At 43.2% G+C, this 10,918-nt stretch overlaps 1 pseudogene; it reads right to left on the reverse strand.

Annotated features, from left to right (window-relative positions):
• Nucleotides 1-638: 638 nt before the first annotated feature.
• Nucleotides 639-1,581, reverse strand: LOC101597876 (annotated as a pseudogene).
• Between the last annotated feature and the right edge of the window lie 9,337 nt (nucleotides 1,582-10,918).

Genomic DNA, 10,918 nt, shown 5'->3' on the forward strand with positions numbered 1-10,918 from the left:
GAGGTCGTATCCAGGCATCTTCACCAATTGCTCTCCACCTGGCTTCATGAATTTCTAATACATTCCTTCTACAAGATATAAAGACTCTCAGTAGAAATACAAAGTTAGAAAGAATGGTTATAGTTGTGTTACCCACCCGCCAAACCATCAACTCTGTTGGCTGCGCACACTGTTCCCTCAATATACTGTGACTTGGGTTGGAGGAACTGCCGAATTCCAGCTGTGGTTGCCTTCGGGCTTCTGATTAAGATCTGCATGTTGGGGCCGCAGGGATTGCTCAGTGGTTAAAGCACTTGCTAGCCAAGCCTGATGGCCAGTACCCATGTAAAAGCCAGTGGTACCCACCCACAAAGTGGCACGTGCATCTGGTGTTCGTTTGCAGTAGCAAACCCAGAAAGGTGGGTCCCGCCCGGGGAGGAAGCTCTACCCCTAGCAGCCCCTCAGGGGGCTTCAGTTCTATGGCCCATTGGTCACAAGCTCTGCCTGGGGAAACAGTGCCACCCTCCTCTGCCCTGTTTCGGGCTGCCTTGCTCCATGCTACTCCTCAAAGCTTGATTTTGAACTCTGTGGCTGTGAGATCCTGGAGGCGCCCCCCACCCCCCTGCCCCAGGAACTTGAAAAGTGCCTTCAGAGTGGTGTCAGGGTCCACCTGGGCAGCGGGGCTGGAAGAAGAGGCAGGATTCCTGCGGGGAGGCAGCTCGCTGACCCTTTGTACCAACGCGAGGGTGCGGATTATTCACCGTCACCTTGGCACCTTCCAAGGGGCTGGGCACAGGCTCAGCAGGCAGCAGCTCTTTGGGGCGGGGGGCTCCTCTTTGTTCACCAGCGCCTGGGCCATGGTGGTCAAAGCTTTTGTTCGAATGGAGGTAAGCCGAGCAAGAGCCGTGTATGCACCTTTCAGAACCACGTTTGTAAGAGGGAGAGGCCTTGGGCATGGAGAGCTCGGTACTGCAGCCCAGCCACGTGCTGGAGAAAGCTGTGTGCGGCTGCGAGCTTCGTCTGCTTAGCAGGAATGGATGCTACCGCATCGTCGTCTTCATCTAGGTCGTGAAAGTCCTGTTTGGTCTGGTGGTTACCCACAACACTGATCCTCATTCCAGCAGGATGGGCATGAAGTGGCACGGTGGTCTTCTGCTGTGGAACCTGGATGGCTTTGGTGAGCTTCCGAGCCGGGGTCACTGTGCCAATGGAAGGGCTTGGGAAGGCAGCAGGGGACCTCCTCTTCAGGCTGATCTCCCGCCCCCCCCCCCGCACCTGGCTGCGTTTCTGGGGGCACTGTGCTTTGCTGCTTGCGAGAGTTTAGCGTCTCTGTGCATCCTGCATTTTCCCTTTGATCCGAAAGCGAGCATCCTTCTGCAAAAGCGTCTCCCGGGCATGTGTGACTGCCAGCTTGAGCCGGGCATCAGCGAGGCCAGTCTTCCGCGGAGCATCAAACCTCTGCTGGAAGGTGATTGTGTGTGCTGGCTGGCTGAGGAGGCTCTGCTGGATCCCAAGTTGGGATCGGATCCCTCCGACTCCGGGTCTGGTGTCGCCGCTCCTCCCCGCTTGTCTGGATGAGCTCTTCCGGGGCATGTCCACCATCTCGCCCCGCGAAGCCAACCGAGGGTGGCTCGGAAACCTCAGCTCGTCCGCCCAGCCCCCTGTTTTGTTTATTTTTATTTATTTTATTTATTTGAGAGAGACAGAATGACAGAAAGAGAGAGAGAGAATGGACCCGTCAGGACCTCCAGCCACAACAAACGAACTCCAGACACGTGCGCCCCCTTGTGCATCTGGCTAACGTGGGTCCTGGGGAATCGAGCCTCGAACCGGGGTCCTTAGGCTTCACAGGCAAGTGCTTAACCACTAAGCCATTTCTCCAGCCCCTTGTTTTGTTTATTCTTGATATCTGGGAAATGTAAGGAAAACATACCAGGATGGAGCTGAGGGGAGCATGGTGCAGTTAGGTCACATTGGATCCCTAGCCTTGCCTTCAAGGAGTTTGCAGATGTTGAAGAGCAAATGGTCATGGAGCAAAATGTGGTGCACGCAGTTACATCATGTTCAGAGGGTGGGGACCAAGCATCTGTTGAAGGGTTTTAGAGTGAGTATTAGGATTCATAGTAGGTGCACTAACGGGCTTCAAAAACAGTATGAAAGTGCATTAAAGTTTCTGTGCTGTGTTAGGGTTCAAGATATCTGAGGCTCACTTCTGCCTCCAAATGTTTGCTTGTTTGTTCCCTGATATGGCTAAAGTGGAGAAGTACCTTAATAAAACGTGGAGTTTCACAATATCAAAGGCATAATCTATAAAAGGAGAGAAAAAAAGTTAGTATTTATCAAACTCAGAAAGCTTTTGCTCTGTAAAAGGCAACTGCCAAGAGAATGATAAGACAAAATTTTAACTGGGAGAAAAGATTCGCGGATCACATTATCTCACTGTGGTTCTTTTATCCACAAGAGACAAGGAGCTCTCAAAGCCCAGCATCAAGAAGGAACCCGGTAAAGGAGCCCAACACATGCTTTACCAAAGAACTACTGAGGGCAAAGGAGACCGGAAAACAGGCTCCATCTCGGAGCAATCGAAATTAAACCAGCTGCCACTACAGACTCATGAAGCTATCAAGCCAAAGAAAACCCAAAACACCTCCCTGAGCGTGTACACACACACACACACACACACACACACACACACACACACACACAGCATATCCAAAACTTAAAAGCAGAAAGTAAACAAAGAAAGCAGCATTGAGGACTAATGAGCAAACAGAAAAGCTAGAACTTTCCAACCTTGCTGGCGGGATTGCAGGATTATACAACCACCTTGGAGTTCAGCTCCTATAATATTGAATGGACATTTATCGCATGACTGAGCAACCTTTGTTTTTCCAAAAGAACGAAAACTTCTATTTACATAAAAGCCTCTCCATGAATGCTCGTAGTATTGATTTATAATCTCAAAAGGATGAAGACTAGCCAAATGTCCTTGAGCCAATCAATGAATGAATCAATTTGATACTTCCAGATCACATAACACTGCCGGGCTATAGAAATTCACGACTGATACATTCAGCTGGACGGCTGCATCTCAAGTGCATCTGACTAAGTGAAAGACATCAGAGTCAAAAAGCTTTATGATGTATGGCTTCATTTATATGATATTCTAGTAAAGACAAAATGACAAGGACAGAGACTCCGCACAGGAGGTGGGCAGGGTGTTGACCTCGAGAGGCAGACCTAGGTTTCTGGGACTGTTCTGTATCACAGCTGTGGGAGTAAATATGGTTTTGTCAAAACCATACAAAGAAGTCAGACATGGTGGCACTTGCTTTTAATACCAGCATTCAGGATGCAGAGGTAGGAAGATTGCTGGGAGTTCGAGGCCAGCCTGGGAATACAGAGTGAGTTCCAGGTCAGCTTGGGCTAGAGTGAGACCCTACCTAAAAAAAAAAAAAAAAAAAAAAAATAGAAAGGTCTATGACAGAAAATGAATATTTTACTGTGCATATATTTTAAAAATGAAAACGTAGAGGTTCTATGTTCCTATACCTTGCCCAAAATTATTCATAAGGAGATAAAAATAAACTCATTTTCAGTATAGTGAGTAAGCAAGCATATAGACTGAATATATAGCTTAATGTTTACAAATGCTAAATCCATAAATCTAAGTCACATGTTTGAAGTTTAAAAGGATGAACAGGGGCTGGAGAGATGGCTTGGCAGTTAAGCGCTTGCCTGTGAAGCCTAAGGACCCTGGTTCGAGGCTCGGTTCCCCAGGTCCCACGTTAGCCAGATGCACAAGGGGGCGCACGCGTCTGGAGTTCGTTTGCAGAGGCTGGAAGCCCTGGCGCGCCCATTCTCTCTCTCTCCCTCTATCTGTCTTTCTCTCTGTGTCTGTCTCTCTCAAATAAATAAATAAATAAATAAAAATTTAAAAAAAAAAAAGGATGAACAGTGGAGTGGAGAGATGGCTTAGTGGTTAAGGTGCTTGCCTGCAAAGCCTGAGGATTCATGTTTAACTTTCCAGGTTCCACATAAGCCAGACACACAAGGCAGCACAAGTGTGCAAGGTCACACATGAATTGAAGGTGGTGCACATGTCTGGAGTTGTGGTGCAGTGGCTGAAGGCCCTGGCATGCCAATTCTCTCTCTTGCTCTCTGTCTTTCTCTCTATCATTATAAAAAAGGATGAGGGGGGCGGAGAGGTGGCTCAGTTGTTAAGGCATTTGTGTGTGAAGCCCAAGGAGCCAGGTTTGATTCCCCAGGACCCATGTAAGCCAAATGCACAAGGTAGTGCACATGTCTGGAGTTCATCTGCAGTTGCTACAGGGCCCGGTGTGCCCATTCTACCCCCCTGCAAATAAATAAATAAAGATAAAAAGGATGAACAGAGAAAGTGAAATGTTTTTAAAGCATAAAATTTCCTATAAGCCTCTTTATTCAGATCGTGCCTTTTCAATAAATCACCCACTTTTTCTCACATTTCTGAGGACTAGAAATGCAAGGTCAGAGTCCCCATATCCTTTCATATTTTCTTTATTTTGTTTACTTGTTTTTCCAGGTAGGGTTTCACTCTAGCCCAGGCTGACCTGGAGTTCCCTTTGTAATCTCAGGGTGGCCCCGAGTTTGCCCAGGAGTAACAGAAATACAGTTTTCCATGCACCTGAAGCTGAAATAAACTCTTCCCTTGGTGTCCATAGGAGATTTGTTCCAGGTCCTCCGAAGATCTATCTGCTCAAGTTCCCTCTATGGATAGAATATTTGCATTTAAATGATGCCCATCTTCCTGGGTACTTTCCATCATCACTGGGTTTCCTATAATACTTAATAAGATGCAAATGATATGTAAATAGACCTCAGGGAATAGTGAAAAGGAGTAAGCTTTGTGCATTAGACATGTCTTTCTCCCATATTTTTAGTGAGAGGCTAATTGAATCTGTGAATGTGAAGTCACTGAGTAAGGAGGGTCAAGTGTAGTTCTGCGCTGGGAGCTCAGAGAGGTAACCTTGCTGTCACGAACGTGAGAAGGCACGTGGGATGCAGCGGGACAGCACGGACGAGCAAGGATGCTTGCACTACAAGCCGAGTGGCACGTGGGAAATGTAGCCACACAGAGAGCAGTGCACTGTGGATAAAGCCCCCTTCTGGGTTAAGGCATTTGGAGTTCACTCTGCAAACTCTGGCATCCTTTCTAAGCGTCATGAGTAGGCTCCTGCACGTAGAAGAATGCAAACAGAGCCGTCAGGCAGGGATGACAGGCAGTGAGCCAGCACGTCCCATGTGACAACTGGTAGAAAACCCAGCTTACCCAGGAGCTGGGGTGGTAGAAAGGAGGAGAGATGCTCTGGAGTTATGACTGACCACATGAATATGAGGTCGGAGAGTGAAGATCTTAGCAGAAAACCATGAAAAATTAGCTCCCCTTGCTTACAATGCCTCACTTGGCTTATTCTTGTTTCTTTTGATACAAAGACCTAATTTAGTATTTAATACTTACATGCTTTGGGACATTAGTACATATATTCTTCCTCTACTCCTCCCTATTTACATTCATGACCTCGTCCCCTGAGGAGGCGGTAAATGGAGGTGGGCTGGAAGCAGCTCTCGGGACTCACAATCCCAATCCTTGACATATATATTTCCCAAGCACGGTAACTAAGGTAAAATTGTCAACAAATGGTAAATTTCAACACAAATACAGAGATTATTTTCATGCACTCTGCCCCATTTTACCCTTGCTGAGATGGTCTTAGAATATCAATAAAGGCTTTTAGGGTCAGGGATGTGAGCATTCTAATCTCAGCATGACTGCAAGCTAAGACGATTTATTTTAAAGGACCTTTTTCATATAAACAAAAACCCAGAGGTATTTTAGAGTGTAAAATTTTGGCAAGGTCATCTGATATAGTCTGAAGAATGCATGCCTTGAGGTCTTTTTTTCTAAACATAGTTAACCCATTTGGGATAAACGTTCTTAAAATACAATGATTTTACACCAAATAAATTCTGACATGCCTTTTAAAGGTCATTTGACACGAAGCTAGAATATTAACAGGAGGATTGGTTTGATGTATGTGTATTTTGCAATACATCACATTGAAAGTCACTATTTTTATTTCACAACATAAATCTCAAGTATGAAAAAAGATCATATAAATTTATTTTGAGTTTCTTTGGTTCCTGTTGTACTCCAAGGTGTACGATAGGGGCACACAAGCCATTCACATATGCTGTTTGTAAAAAGCTTTCCATATTTGACTTTTCTTCCTATAAATACACAGAAACAAAAAAAAATCTGAAGTGATAAAACACATTTTTTCAAGCCATTATTTAGGTATGCAAATTTGATGTTTCTTTTTCTCCTTTCTATACTCTGCTTCGTAAGTGATAAAGGAAATACAAGAATGAGAATTTGGTGTGGGGAGACAAAATTCGAGAGGAAACACAGTGCCTATTATTGAGATAAGTGATGGATTTACAGAGGCAGATGCAGCCATTTTTCTAATGCATATTTTTGTTCCACATCAAAGCACAGATACGCTCCTGTGTGTGGGGTTTACATTACCACAAGAGAGATTTCCTCCTGAGTACTGAACATCAGACTGTAAATGTCATCATGCTATAGAGCCAGGCACATAGTTTTTTTTTTATTATTTTTTTATTCACAGAGGTTTTACTGTGTCTTCATAGCTTACCAAGTAACCTCTCAATTTCTAAATCCAAAAGAACAATCCTAATTTTTTTCTACCTCAGAAGAACCTTTTGGCTAAAATGGATTTTGAGTTCTACTATATTTTATAACTCTGTTCATGTTGTGAGTGTATAGGTTCTAAGAACAACCCCATTAACAAGAATTAATATTCAGACGTGCTCAGTAGTGGAGGAAGTGGAGCTAGCTTCTTCATGTTTAAAATAGATTTTATTTATTTATTTATTTGAGAGGTAGAGGAAGAAAGGCAGACAGAAGGAGAGTGGGTGTGTCAGGGCTCCAGCCACTGTAAATGAACTCTACACACACATGCCACCTAGTGCATTTGCCTTTACACGGGTACTAGGGAATCAAACCTGGGTCCTTAGGCCTTGCAGGCAAGTGCTTAAGTGCGGAGCCATCTCTCCAGCCCATTCATTTTTAGAAATGATACAATTTGGGTATTAGTTATGATGGATAGCCCACTTTTCTCCAATCCATTCATGATACTTTCCAGACTTGTTTCCAAAGTTATCCTGGTTTCTGCCAATGTTGTTCTACTTGCATTGTTAGCTCCTTCCACCCTTCTCTCTCTCCTGCTTAAAGAAATATCCACAAACCAAAGATCACCATAGGGCTGGAGAGATGGCTTAGTGTTTAAGGTGCTTGCCTGTGAAGTCTAAGGTCTCAGGTTTGATTCCTCAGAAACCATGTATGCCAGATGCATAAGGTGGCACATACATCTGGAGTTTGTTTATAGTGGCTAGAGGCCCTGGCATGCTCATTCTGTCTCTCTCCTCTATTTCTCTCTAATAAATAAGTAAAAATTTAAAAAAAGATTACTATAGTCAGGAAAGGTCATAAGATTTACAAATGAGGATGTCAGATGAAGAAGTATAAAAGACAAATAAGTTCAAGTATTATAAATGCTCAGATAGGCAGAATGTTCCCTCCTGCAGTTCTGTGACTTCTCCAACCCTCAAAACCTGTGAACGTGTGATGTGGCAAAGGGACTGTGGCAGATGAAATGGAAGATATGTTAAAAATTTGGGCTGGAGAGATGGCTTAGTGGCTAAGCACTTGCCTGTGAAGCCTAAGGACCCCAGTTTGAGGCTCAGTTCCCCAGGACCCACGTTAGCCAGATGCACAAGTGGGCGCACGCATCTGGAGTTCGTTTGCAGTGGCTGGAGGCCCTGGTGCTCCCATTCTCTCTTTCTCTCTCTCTCGTTCTGCCTCTTTCTCTCTCTGTCTGTCGCTCTCAAATAAATAAATAATAAACAAAATAATTAAAAAACATTAGGTGATCTTCCTAGATGGTATAGGTGGGCCCAATATAATTGCACAATGGTTAAATACTGAGAATTTCTCTGGCTGGAATCACATGTACCATGAAGAAGGTCAGACTTGATGCTACTTTCAGGCTGCCAGTTATTGTTATTCTCTCTCTCTTTCTCTCCCTCACTCCTTGCAAATAAGTAAATAAAGATATTTAAAAATTTTTCTGAATTTATTGAGTTTATGATTTTATCACTAGCTCATAGTGAAAATACCAGTTACTGAATAGCAAGTAACATTTCCAACCTCCACTTGCCTTATTTGTATTATTTTAATACCTGTTTGATTTAAAAAATGTTTCCTTAGAAGAGATTGATACAGGAAACTTAGGATCACAGAACAGACACTGGAGACTGAATGGAGAATCAGTTTATTTTCACGCCAATGTGGGCCCAGGGAAATCTCTTCCAGAGCCTGGACCCCAATTCTTGGTGGTTCAGAGCTTATATACCATATTTTGGGCTATTCTCATTATTGTTAATTCTCAGAGCTCAGAGGCCAGCCTAATGCCAGAGACCTTGAGTATGTGATAGGCAAGTTTTACAGAAACAGAAAAAAAAAAAATGGTTAATTAGCAAACACATGTCTGCAGCTGTGCCATGGAGATAAAAAGAAACACAAGATGATTTGCAATTGGAGCTGCAATGCAGATCATGGCCTTGAACCAGTACAAGGACAACACATCAGCCACAAAAGACTGTGCAGGATATAAGTTTGGGGGTAGGGGCTTCTAAATTTCCTTTCCCCAATTTCTACCTCAAGATCAGACAAAACACTCTATTCTGGCTCCAGGGAGACAGCAGGAATAATAGCAACTTCTCCTTACTTCCAATCAGCTCCCCATGTAAAAATAATATTTTTCGAGGCCTGGTGGTTGAGAACTATAATCCTAGATACTTGGGAGGCTGAAACTGGATGATGACAAGTTCAAGGCCTCCTGATCAATTCATCAAAACCTTGTCTCAAAAGAAAAAAAAAATTTTTTTTAAAGGCTAGGCTCAGTGGTTGAGTGTTTGCCTGGCATACATGAAGGCCTAGGTTCAATCTCCAGGTCTGCAAAATAAATGAACCATAAATAAATAATATAAATAAGTAAATGAGGGCTGGAGAGATGGCTTGGCGGTTAAGCACTTGCCTGTGAAGCCTAAGGACCCCGGTTCGAGGCTCGGTTCCCCAGGTCCCACGTTAGCCAGATGCACAAGGGGGCGCACGCGTCTGGAGTTCGTTTGCAGAGACTGGAAGCCCTGGCGCGCCCATTCTCTCTCTCTCCCTCTATCTGTCTTTCTCTCTGTGTCTGTCGCTCTCAAATAAATAAATACATAATTTAAAAAAGAAGTAAATGAATTTCATGCAGGTGAAAATTGTTTGGCACTTGAAGGACTTTTTAAAGAATACAGTTTTTCATTGAACTGATTTTTTTGAGGGGCTATCATTGTGATTTTGAACTTCCTGTCTTGTGGGAAATTAAAAACTAAGATGTGGTCAAGAGTGCTAGTTTCCTAATTATTATCCATGTCTCATTCGATAACAAACGCCTTGTTTATTCAGGGCACGTAAGTCACTTCATTTGCTTTCCAGCAGTGGTGCATGTTCCAGTGACTTAGTTGTCATTAGTTGCCTCAAACCACAGCCATTTGGTTGGAATTTTGGGAAGTTTTACTGACAGAAATGGGCTGAGTTGTGTGGCTTCCTTTCACCACTTTCAGCTTTCCTATCTAAAGTCAGTGGGGACTGCCCATGAGAAAACGGCTGAAAGACTTTCATGAAAAAAATTGTTTATTTTTATTTATTTGAGAGCAAAGGACAGAGAAAGAAAGAGGGAGAGAGACAGAAAAAAAATGGATGCACCAGGGCCTCCAGCCACTGCAAATGAACTCCAGATGCATGCGCCACCTTGTGCGTTCTGGGGAATGGAGCCTCAAACTGGGGTTCTTAGGCTTCACAGGCAAGCGCTTGACCACTAAGCCATCCCTCCAGCTCTGAAAGACTTTTGAAAGCTTTAACAGTCAAGATGTAGAGTGTCTCTCCTGGACATCTTGGATATAAGAGAGAAAAAAAAAAAGATCATATATATACACATGCTACCTGGTTGAATTGCCATGGGTTGGGTTTTCAGTTGCATTCAGTTGAATATAACTGATTTTGTTGGAATGTTTAGGCGCTGTCTTAACATCTTATGTAGCAGGCTTTAAAAAAGTTAGTATTGAAAAATTGAGCTGGGTGTAGTGGTGCATGCCCTTAACCCCAGCACTTAGGAGGCAGAGGTAGGAGGATGGCTGTGAGTCTGTGGTCAGTCTGGGATCATACAGTGAGTTACAGGTCAGCATTGGTTAGAGTGAGATTCTACCTTGAAAAAAACTTGCATTCATTTCATAAGTTTAGTAATTTAAAGTGTTTTTGCTTGACTATAGTTGATTATAGATGCAGCTGTGAGTGTGGTACTTCCATGCCTGTTATTTCAAGAATGCTTTACTGAAGTTAAAATCTGACCCTATTCAAAGAAAAATGAAAATGTAATTTAAGCCAATAGCTATTATCCAGTATTAGCTATTTATCATGATAGACACATTTTATACCTCTAGTGAGGAAATGATTTGATTGCATTTTTATTAATGCTCTGTTATTTTTCCAAGTATAGTCACTCATGTAGTTTAAACATATTGAGTCTGTTTTAAATGCACTCAAGGTTATCCATGAAATGTCATCAGTCCACTAGTTCTCAAGTCGAAAAGCAATAGAATTATCTGTTAGCTATTTCTATTAACTTGAACTTACCTTAATTTCAGTTAGACATCTGGTAAGTACCAACCAGATGACTGTACTTGGTAAAAATCACATTCTGCAAGCAAAATCATTAGTAGATCATTTCAGGATTGGGATATAGGTCAGGTTGACTTTTCTGTATAATCTTGA

The sequence above is a fragment of the Jaculus jaculus genome, chromosome 12 (genome assembly GCF_020740685.1).
Source record: "Jaculus jaculus isolate mJacJac1 chromosome 12, mJacJac1.mat.Y.cur, whole genome shotgun sequence".
NCBI classification, from domain to species: domain Eukaryota; kingdom Metazoa; phylum Chordata; class Mammalia; order Rodentia; family Dipodidae; genus Jaculus; species Jaculus jaculus.